Source organism: Lycorma delicatula, chromosome 3 (assembly GCF_047948215.1).
Source record: "Lycorma delicatula isolate Av1 chromosome 3, ASM4794821v1, whole genome shotgun sequence".
NCBI classification, from domain to species: Eukaryota; Metazoa; Arthropoda; class Insecta; order Hemiptera; family Fulgoridae; genus Lycorma; species Lycorma delicatula.
In genome coordinates, this window is record NC_134457.1 from 28,776,101 (window position 1) to 28,799,772 (window position 23,672).

At 30.5% G+C, this 23,672-nt stretch overlaps 1 protein-coding gene across 1 annotated transcript in view; it reads right to left on the reverse strand.

Annotated features, from left to right (window-relative positions):
* The window catches only part of LOC142320865 (semaphorin-1A-like), a 465,152-nt gene that overhangs the window by 415,503 nt on the left and 25,977 nt on the right, over nt 1-23,672 (reverse strand). The gene's annotated exons all lie outside the window — the stretch shown is intronic.

Sequence of the window (23,672 nt, forward strand, 5' to 3'; positions counted from 1 at the left end):
CGTTCGAATGATCATCTTCCACCAATAACGAAGATATACTTTATCATTACAACTAGGTAACTAATTTTAACCACTCGTTGTTGGATACTAAATACCATTCCTTGGAATAAACATCATTATTTTTGTTAATAAGTTACCTTATTCCCACAAATTTTAATATAATAACCAAATAAAATATTCTTCCATACATTATAACGAAATACAAATAAATTTAATCGGAAACTTAAAGGTAATTTTGAAATGTTTACTATTTACCATTAAATAAATCAAATAACAAATAAACTGAATGCTGGAAGTAATCTAATACACAAACATTCCTTAATACAACTTCTGTACGGTTACTATTTTACTATTATTAAGCTAGCTTCACTTAAGTTAATACAGAACATTACTGCATTGTACTAAAATGCTAATATTAATAAGGTAGTAAATGTATATAGTTATTATCTTGAGATTGTTGCTGCAATCTCAAGAAAATAGTTAACAGAATTTTACCACAATGTTAACTACTCCTTTAATAACACAAGGCAGATGTACTCTCAACGCTAAAGAAAGAAAAAGAATGAAACATAGTAATAGTTACATTCTTTGATACTAAATATACGAATAAAAATTTCATAGGAAAAAAAAATTAACCAAAAATTTTATTTGTTTGAAGTTATTAAAATTCAAAATAAATAAAATTAAATTCAAAACTTTAGCGTCTGTTTTATGACACAAATATTATATTATATTTGTTATTTATTATAACGAACATATATTTTCTGACGAATTTGAAACTAAACAGCTTGATTCATAATAATTGTAAAAAAAGGTAATTCCATTTTATTGAGCGATTTTAATATTTTTTCAAATATTATTTTGTTCCAGGTTTAATTATGATTTTTTAAATAAATATACACATCTTCCTCCTCAAATTATTAAAACGAACCTAACAGCAATTGTTATTTTATTATATTTTACAAAGAATCGTTCCTGATAATAAAACAACAGAGAAGTATAAAAAATTAACAAACAAGACTACAAAAAAAAAATCGCCGCTCTTTTGGAGAGATATTATAAAAGCATCCCATTGCACCTCCCAAAACAGCGCCCCAGGGGCACCCCGTTTGTTACCAGCAGATGATGATCATTATTGGTCTAGCCTCGGACGAGGTGTTCGCTTCACCTCTCCACTCTAGCCTCACACGCAGTCCCCACGAGAAGTCAATTATTATTAAACAGTAATTTTTTTAATTTATCCTATATTTTATTTTATTTAACGTAAATTTAATTCTAATTTTTTTTTGTAATATTATTTATTCGACTGATTCGAATCAATCAGTTTAAACCCAGCTCACACAATGATAAAGACTCACAGTTCATTAAGTTTGTACTTCAACCAGTAAATTTCCACTACTACATATCTATCACGGAGATCGTTAGAACTTCGTCGGTAACAGCCGACGAAGTTTACATTTACAGTTCTAAATGTGAAACCCAACCTAAGTGTGAAATAAAAATGGGAAAAGAATAAAATAATTGTGAAAACATTATATTTCAGTTCAATCAGATTCGTAATAAAGAATAAAATTAAAAAAAAATTAAAGAAAATATACTACAGTTTATTTAAATGAAAGTACTGAAGAAGAAACAATTTTTTTAATTCCCATCACTTCTTAAAAAAAAAAAGTATTTGTTTACAAGAAATTATATTAGTTTTATTAAAAAAGGAATAAATAAAACAGAAATAAATTCGATTGGTAAATCCGAATTTAACGATAAAAATAGAAGGTTACACTTACAAAGTAATAAGTGCAATATTCCAATGCGGATCTTCGATTCGTAAAAGTCATTATACTAGTTTTATTAAAAAAAAAAATATATAATATGACTAGCAACAAAGAAAAAAAATTGGCCGTGAAATTCAATTTATCTGTTCTAGAAAAGCAATAAAATTTAATAATAAATCAATAAGATAACAATTAGTAATAAAAAAAATAATAATCTAAGAAAACGCAATGATATCCAAAAAAATTACAATGTAACTGTCATTTCTTTCGCTCAAAAAACAAAAATTTCTGTAATATAAATAAAACTGTTTTTAAAAAATGATAATGATGTCAAAAAAGGTAAGACATTACATTTCTATTACCAAAATCATCAATATTATTATCATTATCAAAATAAAATAATACATATCACATTCACAGAAATAATGCAATTCTTATTCGTTCAATAAATTAATAAATGAAATCGGACCGGTAAGAGTTTTGTAAAAAATTTTTCTTTTTGTTTATTATTATATGGAACGCTTAAACATTGCTGCTTATTATGTATTATTGTATATCTATTGTCTATTCCATATATATATATAACATGTATTTTTTAAAGAAAATTCTAACAGATAATTCTAAAATTAATAACAGATTTTGATAACAGAAATGTAGCGTCTTACCGTTTTTGATATCAGTATCGTTTTGTTAAAAACAGTTTTATTTATAATACAGAAATTTTTGTGTTTTAAGCGGAAGAAATGATATCTGCGAGACTTATCGTACGGTTTACAATTTCATTGTAATTTTTTTGGATGTATATACAAATATACACAGTATATTTATTTATGTAACGAAGGAGTCATACATCTAAATCGGTTCAGCCGTTGACATGCTACGGTGGAACAAACATACATACATACACCCTGAATACATAACACTCCTTTTTGGGCAGTAGTGTAAAAAAACTGATAATCGATTTTTGCAAAATCCAATTGAAGACATAATTCTATAATTTAATCTTTAAGCTTTATCAAAATTGTAAAAATTGATTTCTTTGCTTTTATGTATCGTTTGCATAAACGTTTTTGAGGTTCTAATATATTTATTGAGTCTTTCATTCGACAGTAATTCAAATATTCCATAGAAGCTTAGCGAATTCACATATAAGGAGAAAAAAACTTTCATATTGAAAGAGTTACTGAATAAATGGATTTAAATACGATCGGGCAGAAATAAACTATAGGAAATATAATATCTTAGACTACTTTCCTACGAAAGTATGAGTTTATTTAAGATTCAAAAAAAAAAATCAAAGTTGAAAAAGTAATGAGGCAATAAGAATGACAAGTCCTCCGTTCGGTTTCCCCTCATGCATTTGACTCGAACAAATAAATGAAAGATGAAAATAACTTTTTTATAAGACGATGGTTGAATGAATAGTAATAATAATAAAAATAAAAGGAATTCATTATATATATTATATACACAAGGAAAAATAAAAGTATATATATTTTTTTTTACCGAATTACATTTTTCTCTTGATATTTTTTTTCTTTCTAATTGGTTTCTGTCGTTCAAATTGTGATACTCTTATTGGAATCAATGAATATATTTCATCTCTTATAATAAAATATTTCACAGTATTTTTTTTCCTACTCTCTGCTAGTTTCATCCTGACGTATGTTGATAAAAATTTTAAAATTATTTTAGCTAATATGAATATATAGACTATAAAATATAATTTATACCCGTTATGTTACTACCAGTTTTTTTATTTATTTTTTTTTTACTGTAAAAACTTCAGTAATTATAATCGCACATACAAATACAAAAAATGTAATATAAAATTTAAATATATTGTATAAATATGTAATCATATGCATCATATATACACAAATCCACCCCCTCCCACCAAACACACACACACACACACACACACACACACAGAGAGAGAGAGAGAGAGAGAGAGAGAGAGAGAGAGACAGACAGACAGAGAGAGAGAGAGAGTGAGAGAGATAGAGAGTGAAAGGAGGGGGATGAATGAAGAGAGAGATTATACTAGAAATAAACTAATTTTAATCCCTTGTTCTGTTTACTGTAAAAATTAATAACTTCTAAATTAAATTCGTCTTCTAAGTTTTCATCATAAAAAAATTAGCAGAAAATATAATTTTAAAGGAACGAAAAATATATGTATATAACAATAGTTGCATTAACAATAAAAACTAGAAACTAACAAAAAAGTGTGAAAAAAAAAGACATACGTAATATTAATATTGTCCATATAAAAGTTCACACCTTTTTACAGTTACTTATTTCTTTCAATATTACAAATTTAAAAGTTTAGTTAACTATTTTTTATCGATTTCTATCCTAATAAACATCTCAGTTATTTTTTACTTTATCCATAAAAAAACAAAGTAAAAAAATTAATTAAAAAATGTTTTATTACAGAATATTTTATTAAAAAAAAAAACATGAATATTCTGTGCTTTGTTTATATAAAACTTCTTGTATTTTACTTGATACAAATTTTTAAATTTTTATCTTATTTTTAGTTCTTTTTTTAGGATGTAAAAACAAGTAAGTAAGAATGACAAAACAAAAAGAATAATTTGAACCTTCTAGAAACAAAAATAAGTCAATTTAAAAAAAAAAAATTTACATTTTTATTTTTTTAGAGTCCCTCATAAGAAAATTTCAATATATATTTTTTTTATGTCGGAGATAGAAAGCATGGCAATATTTATTTTAAAGATAAATAAATAACAACCTGCCGCCAAATTACAGTTTTCTTTTATGTTAGAATGAATTTTCTAACGAATTAAAAATACGTAAGTTGACCTGTATTCGACTCAGAATTTTCCGGATGAAATTAGAAAGGTTATACTATTTATCGTCGACAAGAAATGAAGAAAATCATACTTATTTTATAGTAAAAAAAATCAAGCGTACTTAAATAGTATACCAAACACGTAAGCACATACAAGAACAATTATTATTAAAAAAATTGACGATTGTATAAAAAAAGGAAGGCAGAAAAATGACTTAGGTTGGTACCGTTGGGCGTAAATGAGTTAGCTTGGGCGTAAGAACAGACTTACAGAAAGGTGTAATTTGTAGTACAATTTTAAGTAACAAACGTCTTCCTGAGCAGAAAAACAGACGTTACAATGTCCGCAATTTTTGGATGTGCAAAGAATGTCTCATACCGCCTGAAAAGAACATAATGTATCATAATATAATATGAATACAATCTGTTGGAATCAATCAATCCTACACAAAGGGGCGTGCATATGACATAGAATTCAAAGGAACAGCAAACGGATTGTTTCTGTTAAGACATATACCACACTATATCATGTGATGTGCTTAACCTTAATTAGTTACCTTAGTAACTAATTAAAAGTCAGTAACACAGCCGAACACACCTGGTTCGACTGTGTCAGATGGGAGAACGAGAGACGTCACATTCCGGTGGCCTTAACACCAGATAACGTCGTCAGACACATGCTCCAGAGTGAGAATGGGTGGAGGGAGGTAGAGAGAGTGGCTCGTCTCGTACTAACAGCGAAGAGGCAGGAGGAACCACCTTGACGTGCACACGGCCCTCGATGTCAAAAGAGACGTCGAAATGTGTTTTGTTTTTGTAGTTGTTAATGTACTTTGCTAGGTTAGGAATTTATGATTGTACTATGTGTCTTTGCTCATGTTGTTGTTGGATTATGCTGCCGGATATACCGATGTACATGGGGTGGGGGGATATTGTGTGCGGTGCTCTACCGCTGACGGCAAGGGAGACATGGCGCAACAAGTAATGAGGGGGGTCATGGGAATGCGTGGGGGATCGAGGACAGGTACAAGTCCATCTTGATGCGTGTAGGGGCCAGGGAGGCAGCCTCTATGCCTAGGGTGTTCGGGCCTACTCACGGGCAAGAGTGGGTGGGTCGGAGCTCCCCGATGATGGCATGGGGGACCCTCGAGGTGTGCATGGGGGGACGCGTAACTGTGAAGGGCAAACGAAATGTGTGTCTTGATCAGGTACAATAGGGACTGGAAGGGTGCTCTCCTGCGGAGAAAAATTCTGATCACCGGAAGAGGTGATCAGTATGATTTCGAGGAGGCACGGGAAACCTCGATGGGATGTCCGACTTTGGACGAGCTAGGGAGGGCAGACTGCGCTGCCATGAAACCCTGAGGCGACTGTGTTAATCTTTTTAGCGTGGGTCTTGGAGGAGTTAAAAAAAAAACTAATTAGTTTACCTTTCTGTTTCATTTTATTCACAATGATTCACTGGTTTTACTTGTAATCGAATTTATAAATTCATTGTACCTTCTGTTTTGGTTAGCATCATCAATGAATATTACATATTTCTATATTTTCCATGGATATCCTTTTTCCGGCCAGGTAATTTTCTTTTATTAGTTCTTTCAAACGAAAACTAAAAACTTAATGGAAATATGTAAAATTTTAGTTTGTTTTTTCTTAATTTATACCATTAAGTGAATATATAAGTTAAACGTGAAAAAATTATTCAAGTAAAAAATTTAATTTCTTAAAATAATTTAATACAAAAAATTAATAGCACGGTAGAACTTTATCAAAGTACAGCAAGGCAGTCAAAACGTATGAAAATTTTAAAGGATCTGACAGTACAAACACGAATACATCAGCTGTGAAAGCCACACACTCGATTATATCAGAGTAATAAGTAAGCACGTAAGATACCGTTCGTGTGGTGCGGTTTTAGAGGGACGCAACTAGGCAATAAATTAAGTCTACCGACTCTATAATGAGTATGTTGATTAAAGAAGAGGGTGGAACAAGCGCGAGAAACGACTGCTGACGTGCCTCTATCCCGACGGAGACCGACTAAGAGGGGAAACTTATTGTAATTTCCTCGACGACTACAGATGAAGGATACCACCATTTGCATTTGAAAATTTTCTTTAAATATTTTACCGCTACCTTTCAAACAATCAAAAAATTCTGTTTTTTAAAGCTTACTAAATTCAGAAGCATAAAGAATTAATTAATCATACAACTTAATTCGATTACACTTACGAAACATATTATTAAATTTGTTATACACACATCTCCCTCAATATTGCGGAAATATGAACGTAATTTCCTAACTATACCTTCATAAATAAAGATACAACAGAACTTTTAATCTGTATTAATTGGTGGAAGATTCTACGGATTAATGAAAGTCAGGATTAAATTAAATAATTTTTAACTAAAACCACTACAGGTTTTTGTAAATTAAATAAAAAAATAAGCGTATTATATCGTTAAAGATCCAGTTGTTTTTATTTATTACGTGTATAATCATAAAAAAAGATAGAAGTCACTGCTGAAATCAGTATAACCATCCAAAGAATAACAACTGTTCCATATCACCATTCCATGTCCCACATTTTTTTTCAACTGAACGAATATAATTTTGAATAAAATGTAAATGATTATATCGGTGGACCGATCTTCACCAAACTTGGTTAGAACTTCTATATATGGAACGTTGATGCCATTAAATCTTCAACTTAAAAGTTCAAGGGAATGAGGCTGCAGAACATTCGTTCTCAAAGTGGGCGATAACGCCCCTTTCTGGGCGCTGGAGGCCTTCAAAAAGGGCGGTATAAGGTCCTCAGAAAATTGGGGGCGTTCACGCAGTCTAGGAAGGGGATGGCTGATTAGAAACAGGGAAAAAATAATGTTTTCCTGATATTTCAAACTAAAATTAAATACAGTCTACGCTAGTACAATAAATTAAAGGACACCTGTATTTTATGAGAAAAAATGATTGTATTCAAACTACTTTAACTTTGAGGCTTACGAAGACGAATTCGAAAAAATTTCTTGTTTAATCGAGCGCATGGTGTAAAAGAATTTTTTTCAGTATACTGCATTAAAATCGTTTGAAAAGTTAAGACATTAGTTTTAGCTTTTTCTTTTGTACGTCTTTCTACGATTTTTCTGAATTGAAATATTCCACTTTAAAGAGAAAACGCCACTTTTGTCTTTAATGCTGCATATTAAGACGGCAACATGTATCAACCGCTCTCAGCTTAATCCAAGATCATGTTACTGTCGCAATCGTTAAAGATTTCAATATCTCGGCACAAAATGAACAAAATCCAAAAACTTCAATGACTACATTAAAGACCTCATAATCTGTCATTAAAGCTACATCAAAGCCCTTTAATTTCCATATTTATTTGTATCAATACATCGCTTAAGTCGGAAGATATGCAACACTAAAGAAAAACTTTTTTAAAACTCTTTTAAGTGAAATATTACGGTTCAGGAAAATCGTAGAGAAACATACAAAAGAAGAAATTAAGCTAGTCTTAAGCTTTCAAACGATTTTAACAAGTTTACTGAAAAAAATTTCGTTTCCACCATGCGGTCGATCAAACACGAAGAAAAACTTTCCAATTTTTAAAACTTTGCTAACGTTGCTAACCAAAAAGAGAAATCGGTTGCAAGTTACCGAACGCGGCAACTTACGGCTGTTTTTAAGTAAATTCGAGCCTGATATTAACAAACTCGTTAAAGCACATCAGATTCATATTTCACTTAAGTGTAATTTTTCAATTGAAAGCTTTCTTTTAATTATTGTATAGTTGTATTGAATATACTATCACTATGGTTGTTATATAACTGTATAGGCACAATTGCAATTCTTTTGAAAGCAATTTTAATAAAAATACTTCCAAATATGATTAAGTATGCGTTTTAATTTCTCTCATTTAAAACGTAAGTTTCAACTCAGAAGTAAGATACGCCATGTTTAAAAACAGTAATTGCAGTTGCTTTTTTTAAAAGCGCATCTTAAAAACAGCAATTCCGGTAATATTTTTAACAGATGGTAAATTAAAAAAATTTTGGGGGAGCTAGAAAATGTTTGATTCTCAATGTGGACGGTCGGCGAAAAAGTTTGAGAATCAATGCGTAGTGCAAGATCACCCTCACTATCTCGAGATTTCGCCTAATTAAGATCACATTTTTCTTAGACCTATTTTTTAATAATTAAAAAATAAGCAGTATCTGCAACAACAAAAAATTATCACAAAATCTTACCCCACCACATAAAACGCTGTTGCAGTCGTCCTATGTTGTGACGTCACAGGTGAGTTATTGAATTAAAAAAATTAATAATATTTAAAGTATAAAAAATAACTCGGTCTGGCTTGGTCTCGAATTCGATCTCCCGTTTTACTCAGTAACTGGTGCTAATTCACCAGTTTATGCGGTTAAGCGAGGCTTAATAGCTTCGCGACTACACCAGTCTGCCAACCGTAAAAGCTAAATTTGTTCTCTGCATGTTGCGAAATTACATTATTTTAGTTAGTGTCGATTGTCGCCGCTAATACCGCCACACCTGCGTGAATTAAATACGGTATGTGCACGCACTTTAGTTAGAATCATTGAATTAGATAAATGAAAAAATATTACATTTAAATAAAATTATAAATATTTTAAATTAAGTTGTGTATATGTGTGTGTAAGTCGTGCATTAGAAACAACCATTACTTGTAGAACTAGTCCTACAACTGTGTTGTCAGTTGTTTTTTTCAAAAATTTCCCTTTTTTGTTAGTTTTTATTCTATATGGCGCTAAGTTATTTTCCGTAAGCCTGTACTGTTTAATTTTACATACGTAATAGCCTTAAGAAAAACTAGGGAACAGATATTATAAGTTAGAATAAGTAAGGTTTGAATATTAATTTTACAACGTTAAAAAAGTGTTAAAGAATAGAATATCAAAATCTTTGTTTAAATCCTACAAATAATAATATATTTTTGGGATACATCCAAAAATAAAAAATAAAAAAGAATAACAATAGAGATATAATTTAATATTTTTGAAGTTCAATAATAATTTACTATTCAAAAATTCATCAGTATAAAAAAAAACATATGATCTTTTTCAGGTAGATTTCATAAGAAAGCGACCTATTGTAATGGGTAATGGGTACCATGATTCGACTTCCGGAAAATTTCGACATATCTTCGAGTTTTACATCCCCCAGAATCACCGCAGTTCAAAAGTTTATATGTGGACACGATAATTGCCGTAATTTTGCACCAATCACTTTCAGATTGATACATGAAATATTACGACCCAAAATATCTGTCGAGTTCGTTAAAAGGCAATATCGGGTAGAAATGGTGGGGGGGGGCTTTTTCGAAAAAACAAGAGATCGCTATAACTTTCTTGTTAAATAAAATTTCGAACTCGTTTGAAGTTCCTACTATTTTTTTGGATAAAGGCCTAAAACTTATGAAAGTAAAGTTTTTTTTTATATTTATTGGCTCAGGGGTAGAAAAAATGGGGTAGAAAACTTACCTATGTAAAGGTTTTTGATATAACCAACCGTTGGCCCGTGGGGTGGAAAAATGATGTTTTGAAGACAAAAAAATCATACCTCCCTTAATAGGCACAGTATTAAATCTGTTTAAAGTGGTCGTTAGTTCATTAAACATTACCTAAACGTTTGTCTGAAACAATTTTTGATATGACCAACCCATAAGGCAAGGGATGAAAAAAATATTGCTGGAATTGTAAGAAGACGGGGCTTGTCGTGTGTGAAACATTTTTTCACATGCAACAATTGTCGTATTGAGTAAATTTGAAGTTTTTCATGGAAGGTGGAAATCTTTTTATTCCCTACTTGGTACAGGTGAAATCAAACTCCGCCTTCTGAAGTGCCGAAAGGGATTTTTTTTCTTTTCGTTGAGATAGTAATAAAAAAAAAAAAAAATAGTTTACAATACCTGTTTGATTGATGTGTTGATAAAATCTAACAAAGATTGATTTTGATTACGTTCGATTTGTTCGTAGTCGAGGTTTCTATTTATTACCTTTAATATTCTTACTATTTTGAAATCGAAAAAGAAATTTCTGTCGTTTAATCGTACTGTTAAACTAAATTTTAAAGGTCGGTTTCTTTAAAACTTTTTCGGCTAGGTAAGTCAAAACCTGCAATGAAATTGCTATCTAAGAGTTTCAAAGCGATCTAAAAACTATTTCTAGTAGTACTATTATAACTACAACTGAAAGAATAACTTATAAAATAGTTTTAATTACATAACCATATTTCTAAAGAACGGCTCTAAGCATTTGACACTCGATAAAATCGGATCTCCGATAATAACTTACAGTAAAGAGTTGTATAAAATAAATTACTATGACGAAAATAAATTGAAAAAAGAATAAATATAGGTCTTATATAAGTAAAATAATATGCAAAGAAAACAGCTTTCGAAAATAACGAACATAAATTATAATATACAATAAATATAGTAAAGTAAGGCTAATACAGTTTTTTTTTAATCAATTTTGTAATCTAATTTACGTGTCTGCTTCTTTAACGAGATCGGCTTACTTATGTAAATCTAATTTTCACAATTTTTTTTATTACAATAATAAATTAAAACCAGAAATTATGCCGAGCGCCAAAGATTACAAAAGCAAACATGTCGTTTAAGATAAAACGTTAAAAAAAACTTTGAGAATAGTTGAAGAAAAAACTCTTGACGGTAGGTTATAAATGAATGTGGGTTCAGTGATTTATAGCAAGAAGCCGTCTCTGGATCGACAGCGACACCGTCGCGCCATTACCCACAAACTTCTAATTAATCTGATTGTGTTGAAAAACTTTCTTCTTCTGTATTAAGGCTGTGCCAAAACCGTCCCATCGTCTATTTTGCTACCGCAAAGTGGATTTCACCGCTTTAAATCTCAACTCGTTATTAATAATAGTTAACATTAAAAAATGGTGTGCGAAAACACAATTAAAAATACTTACGTAAACTGACGTAATATTTTATACATAAAACAATGTCAAGGGAGTACTGTAACAAAATCAATTCTGAGTTATAATAAATTTTCAAAATGAGGTGTTCCTTTAATGTAAATAGACTATTTAAAATGATTCAAGGTAATAGATATTGTGTACAACTAAGATAAAGAAAGAGGAGGACTGTCAAAATTAACTAACGAACGAAACATAAATGTTCCGAATTATAGTAAATTCAAATTAAAACATAATTTTCTTTTTTCTTTTTACTTCCTCGTAGAAGTAAAAGAAGAATTGAGATCGTGAAAAATTTCGGTTTTCAGATTTCAACGGAAATATCCATTTTGATCGTCTGTGAATCCATTTTGACTAGTTTCGGCGTGACGTATGTACCTCGCATAACTCAAAAACGATTACTAGTAGAATATTAAAATTTTAGATTTAAGGCTGTTATAACATGCAGTTGTGCACCTCCCCTTTTGATTACAATCAACTCGACCAAAGGTGTCCAAAAAAGCCCAAATCCCAAAAAAATTGATTTTGACTGAATTGATTTTTAACTGCAGTATTAAGCGCTCATTGAGAGCTTTTCAACGAAATATCATAAGTGGTACCTATTTTCATTGGTATAATAAAATTTTAATTAATGAAATATTCCATTACAAGGGGAAGGCACATCGGTTCGAATCAGACTTCATCTCCTTTTTTTTTTTTTTTAATTTATTAACTTTTTTTTAATTTAAATATATTGATTTATTCATAATTATTAACAAACGATTTAAAAAAAAATTACAATAACTAATAATTAATTAATAACAATAGAGAAAAAATCAGAAGTTATTAGTGAAATAAAATTTTATGTACTTTTAAAAATGTGTATATTTAATTTAATAGGCATTATTACATAGGTGTATATGTAGTAGTAGAGTTGGTGAAACATCTGATTATTTAATATTAATTAAAAATTATAATTTACAATCGTCCTATTTGTGGATTTTCTAATTTAATTTCTGTTTAATTATATTTAATTTTTCTGGAATTTCTGTTTAATTTTATTTACAATAAAGTTAACTACAGAGTGAATGAAAAAAAAACCTCAAAAGAACAACATGTACACTAAGGCATACATGCCCGATCTTTAATAAATTGCCAAAAATCTTTATCATTTAGTTCATCACTCCTCTGATATTGTCGGACAATATTCTCCCTAAGTCGGAATCGATTCCGACTTAATGATGATCAATCAATTTCGTTTATTTGTTTTTTGTTGCCAAACATTTAATCGCTTTTTGGTTTCATATAATTCTTCTGATCTTAATTTGTGTAAGCGTTCTCTAGTTTCATCAACTGTGTAACTGTCCACTTTATTATAGAATTGGAGGATCGTATCTCACTTTCAAATGAAATAAGTTTAAATGAAGTGCAGCAAAAAATGTGTATATCAAAATAAGCGTAAAAGGAAGTCATGTCGTGTCCATATCAGATTTTTTTTATTTGTTATGAAAGAGCGTTCATTAGCCCAGTGGAAATTGGTAGCGTATGAAAAGCTGTCATGCCTGACCGGTATTCGAACCCGGGATCTCCGCACGAAACGCTGTGACGCTACCTACTCAGTTACGGAAGTCTGCAAAACATAATTTTAAATTAACTTCGTTAAGACTTTTTCTTTCAATGTCTTCAGAAGCTATTTATACGTTCATTTTAAGAGATGAAATCGTTAGCGTTGTTGTTTATGAGTCAAAGCAGCTCTGTAGTTGCTTTGAGTCGACGAAGAACGAAAAATCAGTGGCCTTTTTCTCGATATAACAAAAGCATTTGATATGGTGGATCACAGTAAATTATTAAAAATAATGTGGAATTGCGGCATTAGAGAAGTGACACATAGGTGGTTTGAAAGTTACTAATCAGGTAGGAAACAATGTGTTAAGTAGGAGAACAGATTAGTGACTGGGGTTTTGTTAATGCCAGGGTACCTCAAGAACCGTGTTAGGCCCAATTTTGTTTCTCATATATATTAACATATATATATGGTGGAAGATTTAACGGTAAAATAATATCCTTTGCAGATGATACTGCGTTATTTTATCTTGGTTAGAAAATAAAGATGTTATGGAAGAAGATTTGCTCAAATTAAGTTTATGGTTCTCTAAACATGAAATGATTCTAAGCACTCAAAAAACAAATTATATTAATTTCTCTGTAAGAAAATCTCAAGAGTCTTTTAACTCGGTTATTTATAGGTGTCTGCAGTGTATCGTTTCACGCAGTGCATGCTAAAAATGCTCCCCCAGAGAATTTTCTACGAAATATTTGGGTATTCTCATAGATGAAAAAAAAAGTTAAATAAAATCACAAGAATTTTTAACTTCCTAACTAATCTCTGCCCATAAGAGATCAGTCGAAAGCTCTATTTTTCTTTGATGAAAGGTAAATTAGATTAATCCATAAGGATTAACTAATTACGGAGCGGCTTTTGACACAAACTTAATTCCTATTGCTAACATACAAAAAAATTATTCCAATAATTGCAAAAAGAAGCTCAAACTGAACGTTCGAGATAAATTTTTTTAATCTAAATATCTTCCCACTACAACATTTGTATGTTTATAAAATTTTAAAATTTTTTTACAAAAGAAATGGTAGCAAACCAAAAGAAATTAATATATACCGACAACAGTTGAGGTCTAGGCACGACTTTCACATGCCAAAATCAAATTGTTTTACATTTAATAAATTTTACACATATTTTTACCCAAGAATGTTTAATAAAATTACCTGTATTTATAAACAAAAACTCTCTAAAACATTAAATTATTTAAAAGAAATTTGAAAAACTGGTTATCAACACTACAGTGTAATGAGTGTTTATTAGTAATATTTGTATTGTAATGTTATGTATTTAATTTTGTATTTTTTTAGAGTAGCTTCTATCTTTATTATTACTAGCTGTACAATAGGTTTTCTCAAATTATAGAATTCATGCTGGTAAATCCATTATTATTATTTTTTTTTTTTTTAATATTTTTTACTTGTGCGCTCTGCTGCAAATGATTAATTACTACTTTTACTTTTTTTAACTCTAGTTTTAATTTAATAACTTTAGTTTTAATTCTCCATCAATTACTAATTTTTAAGTCCCATGGTAACCTTGACACAGGAAAAAATTTAATTTTGGCTTTTTTACTATTTTTATTTTTTTATATATTAAGTCCCAAATAAAGTTTTCTGTTTGTATAAAATTGTTATGTACTGTACATTGTAATGGTTGAAAGAATAAAAATGACTTGAAAAAAGTTTGTATGAAAATAACGATAAAATTTTATGGGAAAAGAGATTTATGAGTAAAATATTCATTATTAGTTGATAGGAGATCCTAAAAATGTTTTTAACTTTGACTATATAACCAACCAGTGAGCAAATTATTAATAAAGCTAGCGGTAGTGAAGGTGAAATAAAGAAGGAAAAAGTGATTTATTCCAAAATAAGATGTCGACTGACACATAATATATTGAAAATTTTTTTTATTTATGTATTATACACTTCAGTAATAAGATTAAAGCATATGCGAAGGAATTTTTATATACGTGAAAAATACTATGCCTGACTGGTTTTTTCAATCGGAAACCTTTTGGATCAAAGGCAGAAGAAACCCTACCACTATGAAGGTGTTTTGTCAGAAGTCGGTAAATTTGCTGGAATATCTTGAAGAATAGGAAGCCTGCTATCAAATAAAAATATACGCTATTTGATTCGAATAAAAATTTCCTTTTATAAAACTTATTCAGAGATTAGAAAATGGTGCGATTAAACTTTTTTTTTTAAATATAACTTAAAAGTTCGTAATGTTTTTTCTCTCAAAAAAAGGAATAACTATTGTTAAAAAATAAACGACTAATTTTCAAATTGATAGAATGTTTGTTCCAGAGGCTTTTTGGATCCATTAGCATTGTTGTTAATGATAGCTGCAGATAGCCAACAGTTTATTTGTATTATACTACGATTTTGTTAATTTTTATAAAAATTGAGTCTTTTCCAACTATTTTTATTTGATTTTTTGTTCATTGTTGTTTCCTAAGATTAAAGTTTTTGTTCATTCACCTTGATTTAATAAGCTGCATTAAGCCAGAATTCTAAACACTTTTTTTAAGAATAAATATTTCTTATCTTGATGCAAAAATATTAGTCGATATAATTACAAAAAATAAAAAATAAACTAATAAATTTTCAAGGGAAAGTTATTTATCTGATCTGAAATTTCCCTTGGGTGTTATTCTACTTGGTTCGTAAAGACTAAGTTCATAAGTTGTCCATATATATATATATATATATATATATATATATATATATATATATCAATGACAAAAGTATAACAAAGTTTTTGTTATTGTATAATAAAAATACAATAACAAAATATATATGCATTCATTTGTGAAACAAGTTTCTTATACTGAATTTGATAAATTCTTTATGTGTTGTATTAAATTGTGTATTGCATAAATATTAAATTTCCCTACTAATTTACAATTTTAATTATAAATATGGTAATTTATCAATTACGATGGTAATTGATAAATATGAAGCGATTTAAAATTGAAAAATTATTATTAATAATCATAATATTTATATTTATGATATGAGAAACAATATTTAATCGAATAACAATCTTTAAAAATAATCAATCATCATCAATTAAGTGATTTTCAATTACACCAATCTCTTTTTAAATTAAAAAAATACATTTAAAAATTGACTGCCTCATAATTCAGTTTTTAAATTCAATTTCTTTTATAGATATAAACAATTCATTTCTTCAACAATTTTGTGAAAATTTCTTTCCAGGTGGCAAAAAATTAAATATTCAACATGAAAATAAACAACTCCACAAAAATTTCAAATCATATCATGCTTATCAAAACAATTTTGGAAAATTCAGCTACAAAAATCTGAAAAATTAAAGCGGTGGTTTCTAAGTTTGGATTAGGAATTTGTTTATTCTAAATCAGAGCTTCTACCAAGAATTTTATAGTTACAGATTTACCAGATTATCACAATACTTTATTATGTTCTCCTTTATTTAAATGTATAAAACAAAAATCATATTCGTGATATTTAAATTATGAAAAAAATTATTGCTCTGAAAATAATCTCTCGAGACATAGGGTTAAAGTTTTATAGAAATGGAAAAATCCTGGATTTCTAGAACATTTGACATTCTACATAATAAAAATTTCATGATATTTTCTGACAAATTATTTTTATAATGGGTAAAAACCTTTTCTTTTTTATTTATCAGAAACGATGTATCATATTTAATAAATAAAAACACCACATATGTAAAAAGTAATGCTTAATAATATATCTTTAATTAACCGTCGATTTTATGTACTGGGAACACCTACCTTCGTTTTCATCATAGATAATCACAGTCTACCTAAATTTTAAACTTCCGACTTAAACTATATACTATATACTATACATAGACATATACTATAACTTAAAATTGAAGCATTATCAAGAATAACAATCATCTCATGCCAGACTTACTAAGAAACATGAGGGAAAATGAATTGGATTTTACAAATTTTGTCAATGAACCGAAGAGTGTATTGTCGCACGCAGTGGCGGCTCGTGTATAGCCACTGTGAAACTGTAGCAACCTGTTTCCACTTGATATTATCGATAACATATAATAGCAGTCCTCTTTCTTAATTCTTTCTTTATATTTGTACAATATATAAAATCCTTAAACTTAATGTCATTAGATCTCGTCCAGTTTATGATAAATATATAAAAATCTTTATATGGGACTGTGCGCTCCGCAGTTTCAACGGCGGGGTGTATGGCTGTTAAGCGCATGCGCACTTAGGAAGCTGGACACAAGACTGCGAGGAAGAGAGGGCACTATCACTCTCGCAGTGCTGACCCTGGCGTGCCGGTTGAAGGTAGTTTTTTTTTTTACTCCGTATGTGTATGAAACGTTCCTTGTTCGTTCCCTTTTCTAGTTTAGTCGGTGGAAGGAATATGAGAGTGGTTTAGTTGTTTTTTTCAGTAGGGATCAGAAGATGGCGGAAAGCAAACGCTCTTTGATTGCCAAATTTGTCCAAAAACACACTGGAAGGGCGAAAGAGAAGGTAATTAGTAAAAACTATTTGTTTTTGTGTACATAGAAATTTAAATAAGCACCACTGGACTATGGTGTTTTTAAGCGGACGTTTTATTAAGTTATCTAATAATATTACAAAATATTATCTGTATTGACATTTTATTATTTATTCGGTTAAACTGAATTACTAACCAACCTGCTTCTAGCTATTCTGTTTGATTAATTTTTTTTCGGTTCTTTTATTTTACAGAAAACTTTAACCTCGGGTCTTCAAAAGGCCCAGAAAAACATTTTCTGTAGCAGCACCCCCTCTACCTTTAGCTACGAGTCGCCACTGGTCGCACGTCAGCACGGCAAGCAAACAAAAATGTTTGTAATACTCAACCCTAAAGCGGGTGTCACCTTCACTCTTTAATAATAGTTTAAAACATAAATTGCCGATCTCCGTGGCGGAGTGTTAGTGTTTCGGCCTATTATTGAAGTTTTCCGATTCGAATACCGGTCAGGCGTCTTTTTTTATACGCTACAAAATTCCATTTCAATATTCCCAAGTACAATCTTCTCTGTAAATTCTGTGGTGAATTATGTTTTATACTTTCAATGACTAATTTTCTTCTAACATTATGCGTAATTGGTAATCTTTTTTTAATAGGTTTTGTAATAATGCGTCATTAAAAACAACGAATAATTAGCTTCAAATTTATCATTTACGTAATTAGAAAATAGAAATGACATGAACTTTATACAAAACTATACCAGTAACACACAACATTAGTAAAACTTTTAAATACATTTTAGTATTTTTAGAAAATATCTTCATTTGTGTGTAGGAAAATACAGATCACAGAACACTGTAGATAAGACTGCATTAAAATTATTTTTGAATAATTCTGAACGAAATAAAAATTAAACAAAATAAAGTTGTTAACAATCTTCTAATTAGAAGATTAAATAGAAATTAAAATAAACCAAATGTAATTATTCAACAAATTCTTTCGGTCCGGGAATTTGGGGTAAAGAAAGAAACGAAGTACTTTGAGGAAGAGTTAGATAGAGCTGATTAAGAGTTAGTTCTACGACGTCTGTATTTAGTTAAATGTGTTTGCATTTAATTACAATTGCCGTGTTGACTTGCAAAGAAAAGAGGGGAAGAAGTGGTTTTGAAGGAAGGCAAGGTTCTCGGTTACCAAGTCGACACACACCCTATTTTCGACCCCTTTTTTTTGACTTCATTAAATATAAATGTACTTATGCTATCACTGTATAAAGACTATAACTATTATGGTTAACCTTGTTTAATTCGTATAAAAGCCTTTTCTTAATTAAAAGTATATATAACCTTTTAAAACAAATATAATTTTCTATGATAAATAAACTATTTATATATATATATATGTATATATATATATATATACTTGTATATTGAAACAAGACCTGTATAACGGACCTAAGTAACGGATTCCTACCAATTAAAAAGAAAGTAGTAGAAAATACAATAATGGAAGGAATCCAGAAAGGGGCTAAAAGAAACCCTTTTAGTAAAGGTAACAGGTCCGTTTAGCAATTTTCTTTTGTAATAATGCCTACTGACACACCTACAGAAATGTAATTCCGTGAGAAGAGTTACCGGACCAAGGTTTGGAAATTCATGGGAAAATGTGAGGGCGGTCGATTGTTCTCACCCTCAACTGGGGTCTGATCCTGCAGGTAAAGAAAATAGGAGTATAAATACTCCGGGGAAGACCAGTTGAAATTATTTCTCTGAAATCAGTCTAAGCGAGACGTTATGATGTTAGTCTGCGAGATGAGAGTCCGAGATATCAGTCAGCGAGAGTATTCTGCGAGAAGGTCAGTGAAGAGGAAATTTTCGAGTGCAGGTTCGATGCAAATAAAGTGACGCCACGAGTAATTCCAGTACACGAAAACAAGAAATGGTTCGATGAGTGACTGTTAGATTATAAGTGAAAGATATAATGTACTAAATTTCATTCATAAACTGTTAGGGTAGTTTTATTTGGAAACAGCAAAGGTATTTGCAGTAAAAGAACTTTATACTTGTCTTATTTATAGTACTATTGTTATTAATACACGACTAGTGGTTAAAAGAGTTAAGACTATCGGTCATTCTAATGTCTTTTTGTCAACGGGACTGAATTATATTTAACTACATGTAAATAATCCTGAAGATTACTTTAAATTCTGTTTTGTATGTAATCACTGTTTAGTATTACTATTATTAACATTTATTATTGTTATTATTATTATTGTTGTAGTTGTTGTTTTGGTTGTGATCACTACAAACATTAATTGTTTATTCATTATTGTCATTATTCTAATAATTATTGTGAGTTGTTTTTTACTGTCCTTATTATTATTACTATTATTATTGATTTATCTGTTTTACTTATGTTCTTTAACTAATAAATTGTAATTATATAAACATTTTCAATTGTAAATCTCTCAATATCCTGATCGAGCCGCGAACACGCGCCTACATACAATAATCCTGCGGACGAATTACATATTACATTTTTTTAAATGCATATAAAAATTTTATATCTAAATGATTTAAAAAGTTAAATATTCATGAACTAAAATGATAAAATATAACAAACTTTTATAAACTATTTTTAATGTAAATAGTTCATATATTCTAGTACTTCCACGTTTTAAACTCATTGTCTGATATGTCACTATTTAAGCATACCCTTTGTCTTGGTAGATCAATCTATTTTTTAAAAATAATATTCTAGTATTACTCCAGATATTAAAAAATTACAACTTTATTTAATACATTACAAAAAAGAATAAATAGTGAGGTTTACTCGCTGTGGAGCATAGAATTATGGAAGCTCCGGGGCGGGATAGTCTCGTCCAGGAGAGGTCTCATCTCGTCCAGGCGTCTCATCACCGATGAGTGATGGGGAATCCTTTATGAGAGGGGGGTAAATAAGACCGTAGTCCTGGCGGGGGATCCCTCTGGGGGTTCCTCACTAGAGACGAGGCGTAAAGACCGGAGTCCCGGTGACGGGACCCCGAAGGGTTCCCCTTGAGGTTCGCTTGAGGTATTATGACTAATCGAAACACCGGGTCCCGGCTATCTAGGTGGGACCTTGTGTTCTGCCGAGGTAGTCTGGGGCGATGGCACCCCCCCCCCCCCCGGAGTTTTATTTATGCTTAATTGCGGGTTCGGCTCCGGGGGAGCTGAGTAAAAAACAAAGAAAGAAAAAAGAATAAATAACAACTAACTGTAAAGCCTCCAAATGTTTACGATTTCAATTAAACAGAATTAGGTTTTAAATTTTAATATTAATTTTATGAATCTGTTATTATTATTAGTAGGCCTAAACATTATTACAATTTTTAACCTGTGTTTTTTGTGGTTAAACTATATTCTAAATGAAACCTTCTAAAAGATGGAATGGAATAATATAAATTTCAGATCGGAAAAATATAACTTTTTCTTTTAGATAACTTAAACAAATATACATACTAGCCAATCAAGGAGCTCTACCCCGTGGATCATTCCCTGTGATCATTAACTCATGATTGTGAGAATAATGATGATAAATAAAAATTAAAGCCTTTTCAATTTATAAAAACTAACAGTGTATTGTAATTTCTTCAGAGCAACAGTTTGGACAGTACAGGACCCACCCGAACATTGAGTGATCTGAAAAGGCAGGTTTCAAACTAATCGGCCTCAATCTTAAAAATAGTTATAACTGGTTATCCGTCCTTCGTATAGGTAAAAATATTTTTCCCGGTTCTTACCGTTACCCATCAAATACCACTGGGAGGTAAATTCAATTTTGTTTTATTTTATATTTTTTAGTCAAATGGCCGGAGACAAGTGCAGCCAGTCGCGTAGCATACACAGTAAAAAGTAGCAGTGGCTGTTCTGATTGAACCTGCGCGCGCCGTACACAGTGTCGCACCCCTTAAAAAATCGAAATTAAACTAGATCGAAAATGGTTTTTAGATATTTATCTTTTTTTTAGAGTATTTTCAATCCCTAATTTAGTGAATATATCGTTTTATTACAGTCAGAAAAGGGGAAAATTTACAATCATTGTTCAAAATACTTTTTACTTTTTTTACCCCTTTCAAGGTCGAATTTCGAAAAATCTAGAAATTTGTTTAGATATTCTCTCAAAAATTCCCGTTTACACTCATACATCTTTCCCTACGGGTGACAAGTTTTTGCAAAGTGGTCACCAAGCTTTCTTCACCTCATCGTCGGTGGTGTAATGACTTCAGCTTGCGGAAATCCATCAGAGAGGTTGCGCGGTACCCATCGTGCACAAATTTTACGGTAACCCAATTGCTCGATAACATGGCCTACTCGTTCTTTAGAAACGAAGCGTTGCTGGGCGATTCAACGGTCACTTTGAAACAAATCATCCACCTCCTTTCGATGATTCTCGTCAGTCACAGAAACTAGTCGTCCGCTGCAAGGTGCGTCCTCAGTTGTCGCTTTACCATCTTCACATTTGCGAAATCTCATTGCCCACCTATTCACAGTACTCCTGTCAACAGTTTCATTACCGGTAACCGCCTTTAAACGATGAAAAATATTCGTAGGATTCACATTTTCTGCTGTTAAAAATTCGATCACGTAGCGCTATTTTAACCGTGTTGATATATTTGCCGTACTTGACTCCATTTTAACTGCTACTGAAAACAAACCGGTAAACGGATTTCAACGCATTATCGAAAGTTTGTAGAGGAGGATTTTAGCTATCATGTGCTGCCACGCTCAACTCAACAGTACCTTTTGTCTCCGTGTAGCACACGGAGACAAAATGTGGTTTCTACCACATATTAAATATACTCTCCATCCTTTGAAACCAGTCGTTCAAAGAAACCCTGCCAAATTTCGTCGAAGTTCTGGAAACACTCGTTTCAAGCCATCAGGTTTCAAGTCATCGTCGCTCGTAATATGCCTTCCTTTCAGTCGGTTCTTCATCTGGAGGTACAGTGCGAGGTCACATGGAGGTCATCAGAACTGAAGGGAGGGTGTTCTAACTCACCACAGTTTTATTTCAGTACTTGTCAAATATTTGAAGAAAAATTTGGAGTTGTGCGCTAGAGCGTTATCGTGGTGAAGAAACCATGTGTTCATCGTTGAGGTAGGGCGCAACTTCTTGAGAGCTCCGACAACTTTAGGCAGGCATTCCTCAGCATAAAAACTCGAGAAAAACAACGGCGATCTCACTATTATAAAATTCTCATTGCGTCAGCCTATAACTCGGTAAACTTTAATAATACGTCGGACTGAATGCTTTTTAATAAAACATAACTCTTTCAAAGCAATAATTTTCAACGAAAAATATCAAACCGGTAATACGAGTAACAAGTGATATTATTGTATGAAGGTTGATAGAGGTTCTTATGTTTTTTTTTACAAATGAAAAACCAATACAAAGAACTAAAATATAAAAATGTATTTCAGTTAAATATTGTATATATTTTCAATCAAACTGAAGCATTATTGTATAAGTTTAGCTACTTTTTGGCTAGTCTTAATTTTTATTTAGGAATAAATTAACAAAAAAAAAAGGCGTGCATTCATGACACGTCATAGCTTTACTAAAACTTTTTTTTCTAAAATGTATGTAATATCAGTAAAAGTTATTTTTATATGTTAGTTTATTTTAATTTAAAATTTAGACTAAAGCATAAAAGGTTTTTTTTTTGCACAATTCCTTAAAATATTTTTGTTCACCTGTAACTAAAATATGTGTTTTTTATTCATGAAGAAAATAGGAAAATATCATTTTGTTTGAATTTTGTAGTTTATCTGAAATAGAGTAGATACATAAATATAAGGTTGATTGCACACCAAAGGGAAAATATTGTACTGATCAAACCAACTTTTACTTATATCATTCAAGTTTTGACCTTTTACCTTGTATTTTTTTTTCATACGTATATAAATTCAACATTTATATTACTACGGTATATATTTTTATAATTCATAAAGACACGCTTTCATTTCCAATA